At 48.1% G+C, this 24762-nt stretch overlaps 1 long non-coding RNA gene across 5 annotated transcripts; it reads right to left on the bottom strand.

Moving 5' to 3' along the window:
• Window positions 1-463: 463 nt before the first annotated feature.
• LOC102147532 (uncharacterized) lies at window positions 464-24411 on the bottom strand. Of its 5 annotated transcripts, none has more exons than XR_011438769.1 (5): window positions 23988-24407; window positions 23307-23510; window positions 9115-9252; window positions 4400-4627; window positions 464-832 (listed from the first exon to the last, which is right to left on the bottom strand). It is a non-coding gene; the product is annotated as an uncharacterized lncRNA (long non-coding RNA). The 5 variants fall into 5 exon arrangements; XR_011438773.1 differs by having other exon boundaries at window positions 464-671; window positions 23988-24392; XR_011438771.1 differs by lacking the exon at window positions 9115-9252 and having other exon boundaries at window positions 23988-24411.
• Between the last annotated feature and the right edge of the window lie 351 nt (window positions 24412-24762).

Genomic DNA, 24762 nt, shown 5'->3' with positions numbered 1-24762 from the left:
CAACTCTCAGTGGAGATGAAGATATGGAGGGCTGTGTAATTGGCATTTGTTTGAATGGGGTGGGTCACGGGGCTTGCCACTGTGAAGGGCATATGCAATCTCGGGTTAGTGTGCCGGTCATTCTTTTTGTTAGGAGTTCTGGCGGCCTTTTCGTTTTATTTGATGTCATTTCATTTTCCTAAATTAGAACTTAAAATTAACCCGTCCAAAGCTTCCTAATCCAGTTAGACCCAACATCCCACTTTCATAGCAAATATTTTGCAATAGCCCCTTTGCTGTTCTTAAATGGAATTACAGATGTATAAGCTACATAAGTACATAATTTAAAAAATAAATATAATGCCTTGTAATATAAATGATATAAATGAGAAAGTAACAAACTGAAATCAGATGAATTTCAACATGCAAATGCTTGTGACAAATATATTTAGCAGACATAAAGAATAAATCAGATGCTTATATGTAGTTTTGATATATTATCCATGTTTATTCTTTCTCTTTGACATTTTGAAATAAGAGCTAAACAAGCACGTTAACAAAAGGTATGGAATCACCAAGAATTCAATGCTGACAAGTACAGTTAGATCGTGCTGTCCTGGCACTTCCAACACTAGGAACGGCATTGTCACCAGTAACGTGATTTCTCAAAACGTTGCGTGATCTTGGTAAAGCTACAAACAAGACAAAGGACATGCTTTCTTCCATTTACATGGTACTTGTCTTTCTGGAATATGTCAGTGTGTATTAAAACCACGAAGCAATGGCTCGAGTTAATACATAAAACAGAGTCAGGTTCGAGGTCCAGGTGATCGCCAACACGATTTTTACCTACCTGAAGAAGAGAAAAGTGGGTGAGACATGGCTCAGGATGCCTCGTGGGATACAGGATCCCACCATGCCCTGGGCTCCACCCACTAATGCCAGTAGATCTGTCTCCATCACTGTGACAATCGGAAATGTCCCCACAAACTTCCAAAATGTTCCCTAGGAGCACCAGTAATCTAGTTTCTCTCCCTATAAAGGTGCATAAAAGTGACTTCTTCAAGGGAAAGCCAAGATGACAGTCTGACACTTCTAACTCTCAAATCAAGGATTAGAACAATTAGCTGAAATTTTGCGCGTCCCCCTCACTCCTGGACGTATAAACATCAAGTTATGAGATGTGCTGACATTATCCCTGGTTCGATTTATCTCCCGCTCTGTCCGTTTTCAAAGCCAACCTCAATTTCTGACTGCCAGTAACTTCTCGTCACGGACTAATTTGAGAGCTATTTTGAAGCACTGCTTTTGGCAGAAAAACATTGTTCTTTGGAGAAAAGAGTCATTTCCCCACTTGGTGCTCATTTCCCTTTGGATGGCTCAACAACAGAATCTATCAAAGCCCAGTGAATGGAGAAATATAGAATGGAAACCATGCGGGGCCACGGTGAAGTTCTTATTTCATTCTACGTGCAAAAGAAAGGTGCTATATTGTGATAAAAAAAAATAAATGTATATTTGGTTTTCATCCCCCGTTCCTGGACAGAGCTCCAAAAGCCCGTGGAATTTCTGAGTGGAAGAAGTAAGAGGAACGTCCTTTGTTATTCATAGTAAGTCCCTTTCATCCTACCTGAGTTTATGCTAATTAAGTGATTACTGGATCAGGGGCGTGGCGGGGGGGGAGGGGCGTTGTGGACTGGGAGTGGATGCGGACTGGTTGCCAGGGGAACCAACCTCGGGATTAGAGGGTTGGAACTCTCAGCCCCACCCCCTGACCTCTGAGGAGAGGAGAGGCACCGGAGGTTGAGTTAATCACTAATGGCCAAAGATTTCATCAATCACGCCTATGTAATGAAGGCTCCATAGAAAGAAAACAAAGAAAATCTAACCGAAGGTGTTGGGAGAGCTTCCGGGTTGCTGAACACATGGAGGTGCTGAGAGAGTGTGGACACTCTGTACCCCTTTTCCCATACCTTGCCCTATGCATCTCTTCCATCTAGCTGTTTCTGAGTTGGATCCTTTTATAATAAACCAGTAATCTAGTAAGCAAAGTGTTTTCCTGGGTTCTGTGAGCCACTCTAGCAAATTATCGAAACTGTGAAGGGGGTCTTGGAAAACGCTGACTTGTATTCAAGTGAGACAGAAGTTGTGGGTAACCTGGGGACCCACTACTCGCAACTGACATCTGAAGTTGGGGGCAGTCTTGTGGGACTGAGCCCTTAACCTCTGGGGTCTACACTAACTCGGGATACAGAGTGTCAGAATTGAATTGCATTGTGGCACACTCAGTTGGTGTTGGAGAATTACTGGGTGTGGAAAACCCACACACTTGGTGTCAGAAGTATTCTGTGAGCAGAAGAAAATAGTGGCTTTTTTCATTTAAAAGGTATTGCCGTGTTTTAAGAATGAGTTTTATCATCTGATTTACTTTTAAAAAATTATTAAATGTCATACTTAATATTACCATTATTATTAAAAGAGACATTACTTGACGGATGCCCGTTCAAAGGCAACATCCAGGATGTTAAGGAGCTGGAAACTAGACACTAAGGGGGCCGGCCCAGTGGCACAGCGGTTAAGTGCGCACATTCCACTTCGGTGGCCCGGGCTTGAGCGGTTCAGATCCCGGGTACAGACATGGCACTGCTTGGCACGCCATGCTGTGGTAGGCGTCCCACATATAAAGTAGAGGAAGATGGGCATGGATGTTAGCTCAGGGCCAGTCTTCCTCAGCAAAAAGAGGAGGATTGGCAGCAGTTAGCTCAGGGCTAATCTTCCTCAAAAAAAATTTTTTTTAATTAAAAAATTTTAAAAATTAGACACTAAGGAAGGAGAATAAGGCTGAGTTGGTGTTGTTGAGGAGAGGGGATGGGATAGAAAGATGAGCTCAGACTTGGAGATGCCCACGAGACGTCCATGTGGAAATGCCCAGCAGGCCTTTGGCAATGTCTTCAGAGCTTTGCAATGAAGGGGCTGGACTGGAGACCCAGATTTGGAGGTCTTAGCAAGGAAATGAGAGTTGACACTGCAAAACTAAATTAAATCACCCCCAAAAATATGAGTTGAGTAACAAAAAAAAACAGAGTAAGGAAAGAACTCTCAGGAAAGCCCATATTTGAGGGAGAGAAAGAGGCAGAATACCAAGAAAGGATGATGAAATGGAACAAGCAGGAGAAAAACGGAGTGTTGTCAGCAAAGAAGAAGAGCCACTCAGGAGAAGTCCCTGTGCTGGGAGCTCTAAACACGCGCCATCCTGTTTAATCCTCACAACGACACTAATGTGGATGGTCCCATTATGATCCCCGCTTTACACTTGCGGAAACCACAGCAGAGAAAGGGTAAGTAACTTGCCCAAGAATGCAGAGCTCGTAAGAGGCCTAACGAGAATTTGAAACCAAGCAGTCTAACCACAAAGACTATATTTTGACCTCCAACTAAATTAAAGAAAACTAAGGACTGAATATTGTGCCTTGGATCCATCATTCATAACAAAAGGCTAAGAAACATCCAGGGTTTTGGCTCACACAGCTGAGCCGGGGACGAGGACACCCGCTCCCAGAGAGCCCTTCAGGCAGGGCCAGAGCCGGGACGAGGGCAGGCTCTGTTCTTCCCCGTCATCACAGTTCTTACCCTCATGCAATCCTCAGCACAAGCGTGAAGACGGAAAATTTCTCATTACGGATGACATCGTCTACTCAATAAAGCAAAAATTATTCCCCAAAATAGATCTTCCCAGACAAATGAGTAAACGGGTGAACCAAGAAAACACGTGTCCAGTCTATTATATAGAGCAAATGAATTCACTATTAAAATGTGGAAAGCAAAATTGATTGTATCACTGATACTGGTAATTTCTCGCTCCTAGTCTTAGCAGTCCTGTCATCCACATGAAAACAACATCAATGCCTACATCCTCAGTAAGAGTTTTCCGGCAGGTAAGCAGGAGATGAACTCCAACCCCACCCCACAAAAGAAAACCAAGCCTGGACTAAGTGGTCCAAGCCATCCTGCATCAGTGGTCCAAGCCATCCCACAAGAACGACTTCCTGCCATATTGAATAAAACCATCTTCATAGAAAAGAGATGAAAGTCATTGCTCATCCTCGAGTTTAAGGGATATTAACTTTGTCAATCTCCTCCAGCAGAGGAGAAATCAGGTGATGCTCAAAACCAAAATAACAATCACAGCCCCGCGAGGTGGTGGTGATGGAGGTTAAGAGAAGTGGACAGATTTGGGAGAACCTGTAAGAAGTAATATCACCAGGCCCGGCACATGCATAGAGAGAGAAAGGAGTGTGGGGGATGATATTTCGGTACCCATAGAACTGGGGTCAGTCACTGATTTGGGAAAACCAGGAAAATGACAGATTGAGATGAAGAGATCTCAAGTTTGGTTCCGGACATTCTGAAGTTGACTTGCCTTTGAGACATCCAAGAGAAGGTTGGCAATTGCTCAGGAGTTCCATGCAGAGGTCTGAGTCGAGATACAAACGACTGGGCCATCCTCATGTAAGTGGTACCAGACACCATTCGGGTGAACCAGACCTCCCAAGGGTAAAGACAGAAGGGAGAGGGTGAGAGAGCCTAGGATCCAGCTCTTGAGGAACTCCAACATTTAACGCCAATAGACGAGGGCGATTCTGCAAGCCTGTAAAATCAACAACGTGTTACATCAGGATAGTCAAAGGAAGAGAGTGTTTCAAGAAGGATCTTCACTGTTCAATGCTGCTGAGAGGTCACGAAAGAGGACAGCAAAATATCAGTATTTGCAGTGACAGAAGGTAATTAATACTCTTAGCAAGAGCTGTTTCTGTGGAGTGATGGAGGCAGGAGCAAGATTGCAGTAGGATGAAGAGTGACAGTAAGAAAATGAAGATGTAAGTGCTGCAAAGTGCCCCAAAATATCTCGTATAACACTTTCACATTCCATTACTAAGTTTCTGCGCATGCGCGCACCTGACAGCGGTGGGGGCAGAACCAAGTTCTGCATCCTACACCCTGTCCCTCAGCCCTGGGGAAAGAGCGATGCCCCACCCACACCCCACCCCACCCCATCCCACCCCCGCACTGGCCTCTCTCTGTCCACTTCCCTCGGGGGAGGATACGACAGTAGCACGTCTGGGGGTGCATTACTGGCAGGAAGTGGGGGCCACCTTCTGGCCCCTACACCGAGCCCAGCTGACTGGCAGCTGACTGGCGTTGTGCTTTAATGGAAAGCTTCACTATCTTTTTTCATGTGCCCACTACCTTGAACGTCAGTAACTCTAAAATAACCAACCTTTGGAGCCACTGCTTCTCAAAGTGGGGTTCCCAGAGCAGCAGCATTGGCAGACCTGGGAGCTGGCTTGAGATGCCGAACCGCTGGCCCCACCCCAGACCTGCTGAATCAGAACTTGCATTTTCAGAAGACATCCGGGTGGTCTGTGGGTCCTTTCAAGTCTAAAAGCCTTGGCTTGGAGAATGCATTTATTCCTTATTCCTCAAGACAACCCTATGAGTCAGGCGGATTAGCCCCATTGATACCTGGGGAAACAGGCTCAGAGAGGTTACGGCCTGATGCCACAGAGCCAGAGCATGGAAGAGCCAGGATTTGAACTTCTTAATTGCTGTTCTCTACACCACAGTACTTGCCTCCCTCAGCTGTGAGCTGGGTGAGCTGGCAGTGGGCTGGGTCCCACGGAGGGGCTGGGCTGTGAAGAGGAGCCACCGGCGGGAACTCCTGTCCTGGAGGGCACAGCAATATAAACAGCCCTCTGTGCTGATTAAGGCCCAAGGGGTATGTGCTGGGGGGGGGGGGGGAAGGGGGGGCGACACTGGGAGTGAGGGTCAGGAAAAGCTACAGAGGTTGTGACATCGAGTTGAACCTTGACAGATGGGAGTCACCAAGCAGATCTAGAGGACTGAGGGACATCCAGGCAGAGGGAGGCTTGGGGCTAAGTCCTGGATGCAGCCAACACTGAGGAAATGCTAACCAGTGGTGACTCAGCGATCTTAGCGTGCAGCAGAGTCACCTGGAGAACCTGGTTAAAGATGAAAGCTTGTTTCTCTGACCTAAACAACAAAAAATTCCAATTCTAGATCTGGGGAGGTGCCTGGGGATGCATTTTTAGCTCTCATCCCAGGTAATTTCTATGCCGGTGGTCCCCAGAAGGTAGCCCTGAGAAACACCACTAAGTGAACATCCTTGGCTGGCCTCTAGGGAGGAAGGAAGAAGATGCAGGAAATGAGAATGGAGACAGAAACAGGGCCTTTTATTCCCCAAGCTAAGAGCTTGTGGGGAGAAAAGATGCAAAGAGTCAGAGGTCAGATTGCCTCTTAGAAAGAGCCTTCTGAACAACGGCTGCCTCTCCCACCAGAATCTAAGCCCCACTGGTTTGTTTTTACTGCTACTGTGTTCTACCTGAGTCTTTAGCACATACTAGGGCAAAGTATTTCTTGAATGAATGAGTGGATGGATGGATGAAGGAATGAATGAGTGGGTGAGTAGCAGCAGGTTAGAGGATGCTTTGGAAGGAAGTTGGGAGGCTGGAAGTCTCTTGCTGAGGTCTGAGCATGGGATAAGGGCCTGTCTATGGCAGGAGAATGGGAGTAGAGAGGAGGGGCAGAACTTACGATCATTCTGGGATATTTGAGGCCGGAGAGGCCTTACAGTACTTCTTGGAGACATTTTCTCTATTTCTGGCGTATGTGAGAACGTCTACGTAAAATATTTGTGACACATAATCGGGACTGAAATGTCCTGCAGAGCCTGTCCTCCGCCCCCATGCCCCCAACCCTGGGAAACACGACTCTCCAGGCACAGACAGCTGGGCAGTGCGATGGGGCTCCCGCTTCATCCAGAACAGAGCACACCCAGACCAGGCGGACACGTTCGCCGTTCATTCCAGCCGGAGGTTTCATTCTGGCTTTGGCAGTCATTTTGGAGGTTTTGTGTCCTAGAGACGTTTAACTCTGCACTTAATTTAGGTTTAACAGGCAGCTATTATGTTAAATAGAGGCCAGCTGAACTGATTATTTAAGACCCAGTTAGGGTTGTTTAACAACTGTGTGGTTTGACTGCTACATCTCAATAAAGGTTTTCCAGTCCTTGGCTATTCTTACAATTTTGCCTTCAGGAAGTGTCCTCACCTAACCGCTGCCCTCTCTTAACTGTCCCCTCAGGGCCTGGAAGCTCCAGCTCTGCTTCTCTCCCTCGTCCCCAGACTGCTGAGAATCCAGGAGCATCCAGCCAACGGGAAACTGGAGTGAGACCACGTGTGGCTGTGCAGGAGGACCTGGCTCTGCAGATGAGGGGCAGACGCATGGCCGCAGGCCAGCTCCAGCCCTAAACGGCCTGTCCACAAGGTTCAGGACTTCCTCCCTATGGCGGCGTGGCTTTTCTGGGAAGCTCGGAGGCCACAGCTGAGCCGGGGAGGTGAGTAAGGCACTAAGGATTCCTCTAGGAGAAAAGAATCTGTGGATAACAAAGAGAGCCAGGAAGAAAACTAGGAGGGTACTAATTCTCTAGAAGTTTCCCCTGGTGCAGTTTACCTAAACCGTGATTCACGGCCCAGTGCCAGTCTGACCTGTTTTCACTGGTCCACAAATTAAGAATGAACATTTAGGAAGCTGTGTGTCAGTCTGAAACTGCCGTGATATTCAAGGATGAGATGGATGGACCTGGCTGCTCGAACAGAGTGTGGGCCAGTCTGGGCATCACTGCACTCACGTAGGGAAAAGCATGTGGCATGGGCCACACTAGTCAAGCGCACTGGGACCAGGTGGCTGTCTGCCAAGGATGGGAATTGAGGAAACTGCTCTTTCAGCCCAAACGCTTGGAAAACCCTGCTTTCGTCCGCTCTCTCACCTTATTTGTCTCCCCACCCCGCCTGCACACTTTGGGATATGTAACACAATTTTAGAAATCTTCCTCATGTACATCCAAAAGCAGTTAAAATGTTATGTATGTTTTACCACAATAACAAAAATCTTCCTTAAACTGAATCCTTCTGTCTCCAGAATCAAATGGAACCTATCTGTTCTTTTTTTAACAAATCAAGAAAGACTGTGAATATACTAAAAATCACTGGATTGTACACTTTAAAAGGGAAAATTTTATTATATAAGAGGAGACTTTTATGGTAATTTTTTGTGAATTATATCCCAATAAAGCTCTTATTTTTAAAAAGGTGGATAGAAGGATGAATGGATAGATAGGTAGGTAGGTTGATAGATAGATAAAAAGATAGATAGGTAGATGATGGAAGAGAGAAAGGAAGCAAGGATAGATAGACCATAAATGTCTTTTTATGTCAAAACAAAATCAAGAAGGAGATTCTGCACAAGTGTGTTTTGCACAAGCTGTGCTGGAAAATCTCCCTTGGCCCCTCCAGATCCACTCCCCAGCTTCTGTGCTAACCCAGGAGGCTAGTCTGCACCAATGGTGTCACTCTATATGCCATCTGACCCCTGCCAGCGCCCTGAGTAATACAGAGTTCACACCAATCTCATGAATCTTCCAGAAGTCACACCTACTTTGTCCTGCCCTGTTGGAAATAAGACCTGCTCTCAGTGAGGCACAAAATACTGGTTCATGGACCTAAGGGCAGGTATGAAATAGATGAAGATGTTGGCCATTGTGGAATTATTGGATGGCTTCAGCTTGGATAAGTACATAACCTCTGATAGATGTTTTGAAGCTGCTGTGGTGCAGCCTCACAAATGGAGAATGTACTCTTGACCAAGAGCTTCCAAGCCTGTGAGGCAGACACTTACCTGTCGGAAGCTCTATGGGAAAGAAGAACATCGCTTAGAAGAGAGTCCCGGATGGACCCCCAAGTCTACCACTGACACTCGCTGCTGAGCTCACCACGCATATTTCCCAACCGCCCACTGAACATTTTACCTTGCTATCCCATGGGTGCCTCCGAACTCCACATCCACAGAACTGAGGCCAGGACTCTGGAGTCCTCCCTTTCCTTCATTTCTCAAAGGCGACCAGTTATTAGCCCTTCTCAAACATCTTAAATTCCATTAAATCCAAGGACCCAGATTTCATGGGGATTTGGGTACGTTGTCCATGCTTGGAAGGTGAGCCACGAACGGGGATACACAAGGTGCAAAAAGATTTCAATATGTGACAATTCTTCATCTTACCTCTTCGCTGCCAAAATTTTTTCATTCCAAGTACATTGTTAATTGTCTTATTTTAAAACTTGACTTTGCGTAACAAACTGTGGTAACACCCGTCTCATCGTCAGCAGTTGACTCAGGAGCAAGCACGCTGACCTAGTCCTGTCAATCAATGAGATATGAGAGGAAGGTTTGGGGGGATTTGGGGGACGTTTTCTTGTCCTGAAGGAAAATCAGAAAGTCAAGTGGTCCCTTTTTCTCCCAGTGGAGGTGCATTTGGCACCAGTTACTCCAGGCAGCCTTCTTATAAACACCGGAGGAAACAGCCTTAGGATGAAGCCAGCTGTATTGGTTTTCTATTGCTGTGTAACAAATTACCACAAACAGCTTAAAACAACAACTGTAGAGCCAGCCCTGATGGTCGAGTGGTTAAAGTTTGGCGCTCTCACAGCTTCAGTGGCCTGGGTTCATTTCCCGGTTGCGGAATCATACCACCCTTCTTTCAGTAGCCATGCTGTGGTGGTGACTCACATAGAAGAGCTAGAAGGACTCACAACTAGAATATACAACCATGAGCTGGGCTTTTGAGGAGGAAAAAGAAAAGAGGAAGATTGGTAACAGACTTTAGCTCAGGGCGAATTTCCTTGCGAAACAACAACTACATCATCTCTCAGTTTCTAGAGCCTGGTCCCACTGTGGCTAGATTCTCTGCTAAGGGTCTTCCCAGGATGAAATCAAGGTGATTGTATACCCAAATTGTCTTTGATAATAATAGTAATAACAAAAACTAAGACTAGATACCTTACACTGTTCTGAAGTACTTTTATCTATATTACCTCATTTACTCCTATGAGGGGGACACACTTCATCCCCCAATTTACAGATGATGGAGCTGAGATAGAGAAAAGTTAGGCAGCTTGCCCAAGGCAATACAACCAACTAGTAAATGCTGGGTCTGGAACGCAAATCCAGCTAGTCTGGCTCCGGAGTTTGTCCTCACTGCACCGTCTCCCAGCTGGCAATACTCTGTACCTCTTAATCTCCCCGTATGTGTGCCACTGCATTTCCTTATTGTTTAAGCTGGCTCTAAATGATTTTATTTACTTCCAGCCCAAAGTATTCTAACTGATACAAGTGGTATCAATAAAAACACTCATAATTTGCCCTCTCATTCCCTATTTTCCCTTTCAACTGCTTTTCTTTACTGAAAGATGTTATTGTTTTCTTCTCTAGATGATCCTGAGTCCCTAATCAGTACTGTCTAAATGCTTTGTGTGTCCATCCAGAGCAAATGTTCCCAACAAGGGCAGAAACTTGTAGTGGGGGACATGCCACAAATGTGGGGATGGTTTCCATTGTCATAATGGTGGCAGGGGCCATCATTTAGTGGCTGGAGACAGGGATGTGAGACATCTCAATGCAGGGACTGTTCTGCACAAAAAGGAATTTTCCTTGGGGGCCAGCCCAGTGGCGTAGTGGTTAAGTTCACATGCTCTGCTCTGGCAACCTGGGGTTCTTAAGTTCGGATCCCAGGTGTGGACCTACACACTGCTCGTCAGGCCATGTTGTGGCCGCATCCCACATACAAAGTGAAGGAAGACTGGCACAGATGTTAGTTCAGGGACAATCTTTCTCAAGCAAAAAGAGGAAGACTGGCAACAGATGATAGCCCAGCACCAATCTTCCTCACCAAAAAAAAAAAAAAAAAAAAAAAAAATTGTCCTGTGTCCTGTATAACTTTCAAATGTACTTATGGAGATTCAGGTGAGTGGAAAATCTGCTTATAACATCTGAGCTTAAAACCTAGCTCCAGTTTAGATATAAAAACAAAGTAATTTTTAGACAGTTTTCCATGAACGCAACTACTATGAAACATGGGTTTTTGTTTTGTTTAAAATTTTGCCAAAAATTGTTCACCATTTTGGAAAATCCTGTCATCTCCAGCCATGCCACTCACAGCATCTTGATTGTGGGTAAACACACCTGAATAGGTCCAAATCTGGAGTAATCATATTCACAGTAACCCTGTGACTGTGTATAAATATACATAGTTAGCCCTTATTTCCGAAGGTCAAATATTGTTAAAGTTTCAAAATTATTCAGTTGAATATTATCTCACATCTCATAAATCCAAACTCACTCACTGAAACTCATCTACTTCCTTATTAAATACAAAATATTTTCCCATAAAATATTTCCTGCTCTTTCTCCTTTATATGACGACGAAAGCCATTTTTTTCATTATCAGAGTAAATAGGTTACATAAACTAGGAGTCGCCTTTCAGGGGGTAGCCAGGCCGTTGCTACAAAACTGCCATGGAAAGGGGAGGCTGGCCTGCTAGGGCTGGCTGACTGGCCTGGATTCCCTGTCACCAGCTCGTATCCACCACTGTAAGGCACAAATGGATGCTTTCCCTCTCTCCTCTGCTTTACGGGAATATTATAAAAAGAAACTCGATGGCCAATGTGTTCTTTAGAGGACTCACTGTGCTGGTATTAGGTGAGACCATCTCCTCCTATAGCTCCTTTTACAGAGGCCCTGAGAAGTAGGGCTGAAGTGGCAGGTGTCGCCCAGAGCACCCCTGTCAGCCCCCATCTCTGTTCTCCTTGCCCCTTGCAGCTGGCCCAGCCTCTGACGGCCCACCCGGAGCCCCCCTAGTTCTGGAACCAAGTGAGATAAACAACATAATGACCTTGGCCCCGTGGGCTGGGGACGGATGTTCACTACCAGTCGGAGTTCTCCAGAGAAACAGATCCAACAGGATAGGTGATGGATAGGTAGATAGACAGACATAGATCGATTTTATGATGTTGTGATTTATAATAAATATATATTTTGATCTTTGTCCACAGTTCCTGGCTCAAGCGCCCAAAACCCTTGGAATTACAGAAGCAATGAGAGCAACGGGAGCATCTCTTGTTAGAATATTTGCTCTCAGTTCCTGACATGCCTTCAGAGCCATAAGGGTGATATGGGTGTCTTGTTTTTCTTAACAAGCCCCTTTCAACCACAACCGAGTTCATGTTAATAAGGTAACTTTTGGAAATCCTCTAATGATGGCTGGTGGGGGGGCAGGGTGCTGGTTGCCAGAGGAACCAATCTTGATTAGGAGGGTGGAACTTTCCAGTCCCATCCCCTGATTTCCAGACAGGAGAGAGGGGCTGGAAGTTGAATCAATGACCAATGGCCAGTGATTTAATTAATCATGCCTACCTACTGAAGCCCCCATAAAAAACAAAATGGACAGGATTTGGAGAGCTTCCAGGTTGGGGAGCCAGAAAGCACCCACATGTGCCATGTGGGGCCCAAACTCCACAGGGACAGAAGCTCCTCGTTTGGGACCTCATCCTACATGAGGGCTATTGATTCGTATCCTTTAATATCCTCTGTAATGAACTGGTAATGTAGTGAGTAAGCTGTTTTCCTGAGTTCTGTGAGCTGCTCTAGCGAATAAATGGAACCCACAAAGGGAGCCGTGGGAACCTCTGCTTTATGGGCAGTTGGTCAGAAGCACAGGCGACAACCTGGAGTTTCCGTTGGCGTCTGAAGTGGGGGCAGTTTTGTGGGACTGAGCCTTTAACCTGTGGGATCTGATGCTATTTCCAGGCAGATAGTGTCAGAATTGACTTGAATTGTAGGACACCCAGGCAGTGTGGGAATTGGTTGTGTAGAGAAAAAGTCCGCACGTTGTAACTGGGTGTCACAATTATAGATTTATTATAGGAATTGGCTCACGTGATTATAGAGGTTGAGAAGTCCCTTAATCTGCCGTCTGCAGGCTGGAGACGCAGGACAGCCAGTGGTGTAATTCAGTCTGAGTCCAAAGGCCTGAGAACCAGGAGCATCAATGTCTAAGGGCAGGAGAGGATGGATACCCCCCAGAAAAGTCCCTCTTCCTCCTCCTTTTTGTTCCATTCAGGTCCTCTACGGACTGGAAGACGCCCACCCACATTGGGGAGGGCAATCTTCTTTACTGGGTCTACTGATTAAAATGCTAATCTCTTCTGAAAACACCCTCACTGACACACCTAGAAGTAATGTTTCACTAGCTATCTGGGCGTCCCTTAGTCCAGTCAAGTTGACACATAAAATTAACCATCATACACTCACTCAGTCATTCAATAGCCATCGAGCAATGCCAAGCGTTCCTCATTTAACAGCCTGGAGACTGAGGATTGGCCTAAAAGACAGGCCCTATCCTCTGAGGGCCACTATAAGCCAGCAGAAGGGAGAAAAATGTGCACAATTAATTGTGACTCTCTGGGTTGAGGGCTTAACCAGCCATATGAACAAAGAGCACTGAAGAGTGAGTAATAAGTGTTTGCCTCCTTCACATCGAGGACTCTACAAGAATGCTGACAAATTCCCTGCTTCTCCCCTTCCAGTGAACACAGATGCACTTTGACATGGCTTTTTGGATACAATATTTTGACCTTCAGGCATTTTGCCCAGGTCCATCCGCAGACGCGGGCTGCTCATGGTGCACAGGCTGGTCAGGCAAATGAGTCAAAGCCCGCACCCCGCTCCCCCAGACTGGAGGTGTGGGGCTCTGCTGACGTTGACTGCAGCTAACTTTGATGTGCTATAAAGCCTGAGACAAACTCAGCGGAGGAAGGCTCCCTGCGGGCTCCTCACAGGCCAAGAGGCTGAGCCTCAGAAACACATCGTTTAAGCGGAGCTTCCACGAAATGAAAAAAAGGAATCGGCATGAATCCCAGAAAGAAAAAAAAAAGCCAGAAAATGCTAAGATGCTGATGTGACAGCAGAATCTTTTCATTCATGGTCCAAGAAAGAATCGTGCTCCAAAGTGAGCTGGTGGAGAGAACTGGGAATGAAACAGCGAAAAGGAAGGACGCCACCGGCAGCTTCTTGGAGGAGGGAAATCGGGCCTTTGGAGGCAATTTCTCAAATGGTGTTTATCTCAGGCCTCGACAATGAGCAGGTAAAGCCCTTGGGAAGCGTGGCTTTCTGACCGCCTGGGAACAAATCAGCGGTCAGGTTGAAATTATGTATGCTTATCAGGGCGGGCCCAGCGTGGATGTCTTAACCCCGAAGCTTCCATCGTCTCCCCTCCGCTAACCTCCTCCCGGCGGAGTCTCGCCAGCCCCACTTAATGACCCGACTTCAGTCTTCCATCCAGAAAACACTTTCTGCCCAAAACCCATATTTAAATTTTGTCCCAAATATCCCACTTGGTGTTTGTTTGTTTGTCTTTTAAAGTTACTTTAGCTAAAGCAACTTGTTGCTGAAACCACTATTTCTAAATTTTGCTAGAAAGTTATTGACTAATTTGTGAGTCAAACAGCTGGTTTTAGCTGGTTCCAGCCTAAGTGGAATGCGCCTTCCTCACCTTCCAGCGTTACAAACACAGGACTGTTGTCCATCGCAAACCCTGGCTCTCCCCAAATCCGAGTTTGCACCATAAATTCTGAGAGCAAAGGCTGGCCCGGGTGTCTCCATCACCCCAGCCCGCGTTCCCAGACAACTCACAGGCAGCTTGGTCTCCTTACATCTCCCCAGTGGCCCAGCCCTGCAGACCTGCCAACAGCTGAAAGTTATAAATAGGACAGTTAGGGAGGGTGGGGGACTGAGAAGCAAAATCTAGTAAGCGTTCAGAAGCAATGGGCCAAGAAAGCGCTTTGGAGGGACAAAGAGGAAAAATATTGGTGTGTGCTTCTAGAACCAAACAGAATGGCTCACATGAACTTCATCCATTAAAACCATTGATCACAGAGAATTGACAGTCAAGAGACCCTGAGGGATTCCTCTAACCCGGTGACATTACTTGGGGAATGTCACTTCCACGAATAAGATCCTATCCCAGTTAGTGGCTGGGGGGCACTGGTAGGCCCTCCAGAAGGGAAGTCCCATGGGAAACCTGGAGCTTGGCACATGCTCAGCGTGAAGCGTGACCTTGCGGCAGGGCGTGCCCATGCTGGGGACAGTGTCCATTTCTTGGGGTGACTGACTAACATCTCTCTCTCCACCTGGATCCTAAGCTCATCTCTGTCCTACCTGCTAGTCAATTCCCGGGGCCCAGCGTGCTGCCTCGTGCCTGGTAGGCCCCCACCACTTCCTGCCTCCCCTGCCAGGCTGCTGGCCTCTGCCCCATATGCACACACCCCTCATCGGAGCCCTCACTCTCTCGCTTCCCCGGGCTATGGTTCCTCTCCCTGTCTGTCTCCTCCTCGGCAGCCTCTAGCCTCGACTTCATCAGCTGCACAGCCCCAGCGCCTTGCATGCAGCCTGGTTCACCTATGCTCGTGGAACGAATGTATTGCTCTCTCAGGAAGACACACAATTTGAAGAAGTTCCCACTTATGACACTTTCCTATTATAGGCGTTAACAATTTAGGACTTCTTTGTTTACTCATGATGTCGTACATTCTTTCCTTAGAAGTATCTTCAGCTTGGGAATTATGAATAAGCTGTTCCTTAGAAAACCACTCGGGAAAGCTGAACTGTAGGATTGATGAGAAACTGCCAAGGGGACACAGTGCTTCTCGGATCCTCCTCCGATTGCTTCCTTAGAGCCTTTCTGACTCGTCAGGGTTAGGAGGGGGTGCGTGCCTGCTAGCCCCCTGGCTCAGCTTCCTCTTACATGACTTTGAATCTTGGAATTTCACCATCCACCCTGAATGCACAGGAGGCAGATTCTCCCTTCGGTCCACAGACCACACTCAGGCTCTTTCTTCAAGCCTGGCTGTGGCGTCCACTGATTTCCAGTTTGCCCACAGTCCAGGGAGTCAGTTCCAGTGTACCAGGTGCCCTTGCTCCCAGTGGCTGACCTCATGCCCTTGGAGGAAGCCAAAACAGCCGACATGACTCAAGAAACATTGGTCTGCGTGCTTCCCTCCCACTGCGGAAAGCCTGGAGTGTGACAGAGGAAAGGGGGCGGGTCTGAACACACCTATCCCCAAACAGGGGACAGGAGGGGTAATGATTGTCCCCTGCATTCTTCAAATTATATTTGACGGTAAGAATTTCATTTTTAATCACCATTCAGTACACACATACACACACTCTGATGGTCAGTTTTGTGTGTCAACTTGGCTATGTGACGGTCCCCAGCAATTCAACACTAAGCTAGGTGTTGCTGTGAGAGTGTTCTGGAGATGTGGTTAAAGTCTGCAACCAGTTTACCTTAAATAGGGAAGATTTTCCCGGATAATCTGGGTGGGCCTGGTTCAATAAGCTGAAGGTCCTTAGGAGTTTCTCTGAAGTAGAGGAAGTCCCCCGTGGACAGCAACTGCAGCTTGTGCCTGAGAGGCTGCGCCTGCCCTTCCTGATGGCCTGTCCTGCGATTCCAGACTTCCCTAGGCAACCCCCACCATCACACAAGCCAATTCCTTACAACAAATCTCTCTCTCTCTCTGTATATGCACATATATGTCTATAGACATACACATCCTGTATAGATATGTATATAGAATATATGTATACATACACACACATATACACAAATGTGAGTATATATACAGAGAGAGAGACTATATAGGAAATAGATGGATAAATAGATCTGTTTCTGTTCTGTTTCTCCGGTGGAACCCTGACTGATAACATACCCACACACCTTCAACTAAAACAAAAGATGCTCAAGACAATACTTACTTACTCTCCCTCCTTACAAAGAACTTCTACATATTCAATGCTGGTCCAACCCTCTAAATCAGTTTTATATTCCATTAAAGGATCATAAGCGGCAGTTTGAAGAACCATACAATGCTCGTGAAACTTCTCGCACACACGCCCCACTGGGAGACCCGGGTATTAGAAAACACATCTTTCTAAAAGGGATTCTTGAGGGAAAATGCACCCAGACTGTTCCTAATGGTCCTGCCACGTAGCAAGAGAAATGTGGACACCTGTCCCCAGGGGAGGGGGCCAGAGTCGCTAACCCTCGGGTCACCGAAGAGACGGAGAAGAAAGTAAACGCATTGATGGGCTCCCCTGGAGAGCACAGTACTGGAGCAGAGAACAAGCTCAGAAAACCCTGGGAGGAACCCAGCGGGAGGCAGCATCGTGGAGCCACGGGACAAGCTGCGGGCGGAGGGAACAGTGTGGTCTCAGTGGCGGGCTTCCCACAGAGACAGTAACTCGAAAGGACTCACCGGCCGGGTGGCTGGGCCAGCACAGGTAAGTTAAATTGTCGCACTCACCCAGAACAGAGGACACCTATCCTAAGAACATCAATGGGAAAAGAAATCTGAGGGGTTTAGCTTATCACGGGCTCAATCTGAACCAACTGTGTTTTAAAAAACTGTCGCAAAATATCAGCAACAAGTTGCAGATAACATGGAAGCCTCGGCTCGTTTACACAAGAGAGAACCAGGTCCCTGCAAAACTGATGGCAGAACCAGAGGAGCAGGGCCGGAGCTGAGCTTCCGGGAATGACTCCGGGCGGCCAGCTGCTGCTTGGTCGTGATCGAGAAGCCAGGTAAGGAGAGGCCGCGGTCTTGGCTGCCGGTGCCTGCGCCACCTCACACCTGCTCTGGCTCCCACGCCGCCCCAGCCCACGACCTCTGCTGCAGCTGTCACAGGAAAACCCAACCCCTCCAGAGTCAGGAAGAGGCAGTGGAACGCAGCCCCCGCCTCATGCTGGAGCCCTCTCCTTCCACATCTCAGGGGGCGAGTCTGCTCGTGGAGCCAGAGCCGAGCTGTAAGGAGTGTGCACAGCAGAGCCTGCAGCCTGGCAGCCTCTGGGGTGCAGCCCAGCCGTTCCTTCCCCAGGAGCCGTCCCACCCCACTTCCCACTTAGGTACCTAGGAACACACAGAAAAGCAAGCAAACAAACAAAAAATCCCAGAAACTATAGCACCCCTGAAACTTTGGGACTCATAGCACACCTGCATGGAAGCAATGCTATCAGATATAAGACCTATAGGGTGTGTCATGGGGGCCTAATGGGTGATAGGCGGAGGGTATTATTGTGCGACAAGCAAGTATGTGGATTAAGGAACAGCAAGTAGATCCTTCTTGGGGGTCAGAAAATAGCACAAGAATCTAGGCCTATGGGATACTGTTTTTAAAGATGATACTTTGAAGCAAAATACTTTAATTCTACCCCTGGACTCCCCCTCCAGGCCACTCACGAGTCATCAGCTGAGAGTTTAATAGCACAGGCTCTAGAGGCAGACTGCCTGGCCTTGAATACTGGCCTCAGAACTTACAGCTGTGTGACCTCGGACAAATTATTAACCTCTCTGTGCCTCTGTTTCCTTTTCTGAAAAAAGAATGTGTAGAAAACAAGAGATAATTGCACCTACTTACCTCAATGATTTAATACATATAAAGCTCTTAGCACAGTGCTTGGCCTATAGTGATACTCAGTATTGTTAGCTGTGGCTATAACAGATTATACACCCATTTGAGACTGAAACGCACTGTGATGAAAGGGCAGGAACGAGAGTAAGATGGGTATGAGAGGGAGGCAGCAACAATTTTAGCACCTTCATGCAAAGGACACACACCCTAGCACCATGTGGGGCAGATACAAAACTAGAGTCACGAGGGAAAACAGGAGCACGTGGCCAAGCACATGGGACCCACTAAATATTGTCCCCAGCTTAGGCCGGGCATGGGTGGACTGCGTGCCCTATGACCAAAGCTCCAGGAGAGAGAAATCTGTCCCTAGGAAGCTCCACCTGTTTAGAGGGCCTGGGGACACGCAGAGAAAAGCTCTTGCTGGAGAAGAAAGAGGGCAGCAACCAGAATCCAGAGGCTGGCACCAGCCGTTCCGTCGCCCATGTCCTCTCTCCTCTCCCGGGCTCTTAAGGCTTCCTAACCACAAGGTCCTCACAGACTCCGGTTGCCACCAGGATTAGTGGTTTCCATAGCATTGTCTGGAAGCGAGGCATCAACAAGGTCCCCTCGGTTATGTCAGCTGGAGGGTGGACGTTTCCACCAGCAGGAGCAGCTGGCACTGAGTCCCTGCCTGGGGCAATCCCGCAGAGCCACTTCAGGCGGTCACGTCCAAGCTCAGAAAGAGGACAGGGATTCACATACTCCCGTTCGCCCTCACCCATCTCCCCGGAAGAGATGTGCTCACACCTTTCCAGTCGAGGCCTCTGTCCCTCACCCTTCAGGGATGAGCCAGACGGGCTCTCCTCCCCCCGAGTGGTGACTTCTGTAGGGATCAAGGTGCCACCACTGGTCGTCAGAAATGATCTTGGGGGCAGAGAAGGGGGCTGTAGAAGAGCTCAAGGAAAAGTCAGGGTCCAAGTTCATGTCTAGTCAGGTGGCCTCAGTCTGAGCAATAGGAACCATCAGATGATGTAACATAAATTTCCATCTATCCACTGAGGTCAAAGCAGGTACAAAAACAAGAGGGACATAGAGGGCCAGCCCGGTGGCATCGTTGTTAAGCCTGGGGTTTGCCAGTTCAGATCCCAGGTGTAGACTGAGCACCGTTCGTCAGGTCACACTGTGGTGGCATCCCACATAAAATCAGGGAAGATTGGCACAGACATTAGCTCAGGGCCAATCTTCCTTACCAAAAAAAGACAAAAACAAAAAAACAAGAGAGACATGTACTGTTTCTCTTTCAATGCGTCCTGCTCGAAAGACAGGAGAAGAGTATACGGTTGCTCCTCACATCCTCCTTGTTCCCCACCCCTGCCTCCTGGGTGCCAAGGAACTCAGACAGACAGACAGGGCGAGGCTGTGTGTGACATATAGGCAGCTGAAGCCTGACAGACCAGCAGGCCTTGTGGAAGTCATCTCTGGAGACGCTGGCACAGTTGGCATGTAGCCACCTTTGCAGGGGACAATGGCTTTCTCACTCAGCATCCCCGTCCCTGCTGAGGGCTCTGTTCCCATGTGGATTCGAGCACAGATCCAGAGAGTTGGAGGAGAGATGATAGTCTCGCATGCTCCCGGCCTGCTTCCCCCGGTACGGTTGCTTCCTGTGGGCATGCACATGAGCAACACAAAGATCAAACTCGTGGTCAGCTTCTTGGATTTGTTTCCATAGCAAGTACCTCCTGTGGGTGTGATCTCAGTGGTCCTGTGTCTGGGGGCCTGACCATACAGCTGGGTCATCAGCAATGGTGGTCCATGCAACTGTGTAAAGGTTTATTTCAGTAAGTTTTGGGTGGGTGTACTTTATCGGCAGAGTCCTGATCTGAAGTCAGTCCACTGGGCAGAATTTCCTCTTCCACGGGTTATCTGCAATGGACCATCGTTATAGTGGATGGCTGTAGCATTCCAGTGGATTTCCCATCTCAGAGTGGGCTGTTACATCACGACCGTGTTTTCCTGTCATCAGCCAGTGTCACAGGCAGACCCTCCAGGGAGCAGCAGTTTGGGGCACGCACTAGGTGAGGCTGTGCTTCCAGCTAATGCGCAGACAGCCGGCTCTTCGTGAGGATGGCTGAAGCCTCAGGCCAGGTTTGGCCTTTAATTGGAGGTGCCATTTCCATCTCACAGTGGAATTTTCTGGGGTTTGTGCCACTGAGGGGGAATTTAGATCCACCAAGCATCGCTGGAGAATTCAGGACAGTAAAGGCGGGCTGTATGCTCCTCGCAGGAGGGCCCAGCTGTGGGTGTAAGGGAAGCAAACGCAGCTCCAGGGTGCCCAAGGCCACCTCCCCAGTGCAGTAGTAGCCTCCCCAAAGCCAGCAGGTGGGGAAAGTGAGGGGGATTTGCTGCCACAGGAGTCCCTAGGGAGGGGGCTGCTGGTTGTCAGGGAAGGGGGCGGGGCGGCGGGTGGCTCTTCTGAGTCCAAAGAAAATCTGCAAGATCGTGCCAGCTCTGGCTGAAAGCTAGGAGACGAAGAGAAAGGGACAAGGCTGTAGTCTGAGAATAAAGTCATAGATTTAAGCATTTTCATCATTTGAAAAGAATAAATAAGCTAAACATTCAACTCCAGAGTTTTTAAGCCCAAGGATAGTAGATGAGAGGGTATAACAAAGGTAAAGCAGAAAAACAAGGAAATCAACAACTGGTAGAAAAGATCAATGATTCCAAGACCAGGTTCTACAAACACGCATGTGAGCACAGAAACCTCTGAAAATCCTAATATAGAAAAAAAAGAAAGAAAGAAAAGAGGAGGAGAGATCTCAAAAAGCAGAAACGAAAAATGAGACATAAGAACAGATATGGAGGATTTTTATCTGTAAGAGGATACGATAGTACAACTTTGCTAATTTATTTGAAAGTCTCAATGAAATGGATCATTTCGGCAAAAACACAAATTACTAAATTTGTCTCAAAGAGAAATAAAAAAAATTTGTGTTGACCAACAAGCACGGAAGAAAGCAAACCAGTTTCAAAGAAGTGTCTCCCCAAACAAAACCTCTGGGGTCAGCCTGTTGTCACAGCGTGTTCTTTCAAATGTTCCTGGAACAGATACTTCTCACGTTATATAAACTGGTCCAAAGTACGAAAAAGATGGAATACAATCCAATTTATTTCATAAATCTAGCATAGCACTAATAACAAAACCTAAAAAAGGAGTTAGCCGAAAAATAAATCAATTTCAATAATAAATAAAGATCCTGATTAAATATTAGCACACTGAATTCAACAGCACAACAAAAAATGTCAGCTTCTGGGGAGACATGGTCAATTTCACACATTCTTGCCACTTGCCACGGCAAGGATGCCTGCGTTTCCTGTGGCCGAATGACACCTGTGAGGGATGCAGATGCCTCACCCAACGGGGCAGCCCACGGAGCAAGGAACCCCCGCCCCCCAGGAAGAGGACAGACTTGAGTTTGTAGGAGAGTTGACAAGGGGATAAAAAGGAACCTGTCTCCTACATCTGGAAACGGTGCCATGGGGAACTCCACACTTCCCCCAAAAAACCTCCTCGGTGTGCCCCACAAGATCACCAACATTCTCACGCCTGCCACAGAGGGAGCACCAACAGCCAGTGAGCGGAGGAGGCGACATGGGCTGGGTGTGTAGAGGAGAGCCTGTTTCCTGGCCCAGCTCCCCCTCCCAATGCACTTGACAGGGAGAAGGGGGCACACGGGACAAAGAGGCGGAGGTGCCAGCCTGAGCCTGTGCGAGGAAGGCAAGGAGGCGAGATTTAAACTGAACGGAAGATGGACGGGTTCAACTGGGCTGACTGTTAGTAACTAAGTCTGAGGAACCGGAGCGCCACAGACCCAGCGTGCCATCGCGGGGCCAGCAGGGGAGGCAATCCCGAGAGAGTTTGGCTGAAAGAAGCAGCCAACAAACTGGTTATATTTGTCTTCTTTTAATTGTCTGTGTTTGCCTAATTTTCTGCAACACGCTTCTATCACTTTTATAAACAGAAAAAAAAATTACAATTGAAACTGACGCTGTGCGTTGAAGGGAAATGGGAAGTTTGCCATTTAAGGACTGTTTGAAGGAGGCTGTGGTACGTCACCTGGAGAGGATTTTGAGACCACTATTCATCACATATCTAAAGAGGTTTCCTTTGTCACCATCAACTCCATAAAAACGTAAGCTGTAAATAATAATAGCAATACTTGAAGAAAGGATAGGCTTATTCTGTGATCTTGCAGATGCCAGAACAAGGGTCCCTGATTTCCAGCCTCAGGGAGATAGACTCGGTCCCGTGTAAGGACAGCCTCTCCATCCACTGGGGCGGCCCAGCGTGGATGCACTGTCTGCCCGTGTTCTGCACTGAGCGGTATTACCAACTTGTAAAGAGTGGCCTCAGAGGCCCACCCAACTCCAGCGTTCCAGGGTCCTTGCCTACCAGGGCTGGCCTGGAGCTGGCTGTTTAATGCTTAATCCAGCCAAGAAGGGCAAGCCCGCAGCTGGCATCATCGATAAATAGTGTGGACCTGAGGTTGTCTCAAACTCGAGTCGGCGAGTCTGTGTATTTAGGATGCTTACTGCAGATGTGCTGTCCTAAAAAGGTCGCTTGGGGTGGGGTGGGGGCAGATGGAGCATGTTGGGGTATGGAAGGCAGCAGAACCCAGGCTTTAAAGAGCAGACTTCCCTTTCTCTGCACAGAGGGACTGGCATGAGCCCAAGCCCCAGGGCAATGAGAAGGCTCCTCTCTGAAGTGAAGCGAAGGTCCTCTTGTCCCGCCTCAGTAGCCCATGGTCTGGATGGACGCTTGACCCACAGAACCCTAGGGATTGTTCCTTCATCAGCACTGGGAAGACGAGAGCCCTAAGCCACATCTCAAAGCCTTCAGCAAACAGCTGTCTACCAGATCCTGGCCACCTTCCAGTGGAAAGGTCAGTGACACGCGGCCGTGAATGCCACCTACCCCCAGGAACCACCTCCTCGGGCTTCAGCTTTTCAACTTCCCCAAGCAGGTCCTTCCCCAGTGGTCACATTTGCCCAGGTGACATTGGATTTCAGAGGACGTGGGGCATACAGGCACCGTCTTCTCTCCCTCTGTTCTTTGCAATAGACGGTGAGATCGTTCAGGGAGCCGAGGCAGCTGGGAGGAAGCCGGGCTCCACGTTTGCTGTAAAGGGATGGGTTTGGTTAGCAAAATAGAGCCTGGCTCTACAGGAACACTGCACCACGCCGGCTGACGTTGACCCTGTGAGTTTTCAGCAGCGCTGACTTCCCTAAAGTGTGGTGTGCAGCATTAGGAGGAATCGAGCCACTGGATGCTCCAAGTTGGAGCATTACAGGGCGACTTCCCCAAAAGGAGGAGGTTAGGCTAACCTGCAGGCTCCTTGACAGTCGCGGAAGCCCTTCACCAGCCCCCGGCGACACGCCCATTCTCAGCTCCTCCAACCTTTCCTCCAGCCCTCCCACAAGCCCGTGCCTTTGTGTGTCCCCCCCACCCTGCTCTGCATCACCCCTCAATAATCCCTTCGATTTTCCTGCACGTCTCCTTGCCCACCCAAGCCACATTTTGCTGCTCCATCCCTGTCCTCTCCAGTGACCTGGGCATGCCTCTCTCCCAGCCCTGATGACACTTGCTTGTCATTACCTGCCTGCCCGTACACTGTGAGCCCCTGGGATCAGTCCTCTGTCTTCTCAGCCCTGCACCTCCGGCACCACGCCTGGCACGCCGCAGCTCAGCCAGCGCTGGCTGACTGGTGGAACAGAGGCACCACACCGTCGTAGCTGCGTTCGCTTTCTTTAATACACGCAGTGGACCTTGTTCTGAAGCCAAGTGACTGCGTTTGGCAGTGCTTAAAACCCTGATTGCGCACTATCCCTTTCCTAACTCTCGCAAGCACGCTCTCTGCCCCATAAATCAATCAGGGCGGACAGGATTATTGTGCACTTTAGTTAATTGCAAACCCAATCAGTTCCCATAAAAAACTGGCATTTTCCATAAAGTTGAAATGGGCCACTGGTTTTGAAAGTGCGTGTGATGTGGTTTCCTGATGGGCCACGGAACTTCAGGGAAATATTTATTGTGCTCTCGAATGACATTCTAGCTATTGTCCGTGTTCCTTTTTATGGCATCATAAAGACAACTTTTTACAGTCAAGCTGGCTGACATCTTCATCCGATGCCCTAATGTGCACATTCACTGAAGGATCGTTTGTGCCAATGAGTAGCATTCAGCAACATTCGACACAGGTTTATTGAGTGCCTGCTCTGAGCAGGGCAATGAGTAATGGGATTTGTCTCCAAAGCTTTCAGATCTGCTAAAAATATTCTCAATTTCACAAGCAGTCAGGACAAAAAAACAGTTTGCTCTAGTCTCCCCTCTGGGGCCCACTGGGTGAAAATGCGCCTAGAGTTGCCCAGAG

This window comes from Equus caballus, chromosome 1 (genome assembly GCF_041296265.1).
Source record: "Equus caballus isolate H_3958 breed thoroughbred chromosome 1, TB-T2T, whole genome shotgun sequence".
Lineage (NCBI taxonomy): Eukaryota > Metazoa > Chordata > Mammalia > Perissodactyla > Equidae > Equus > Equus caballus.
This window is presented reverse-complemented; position numbering and strand designations above follow the sequence as displayed.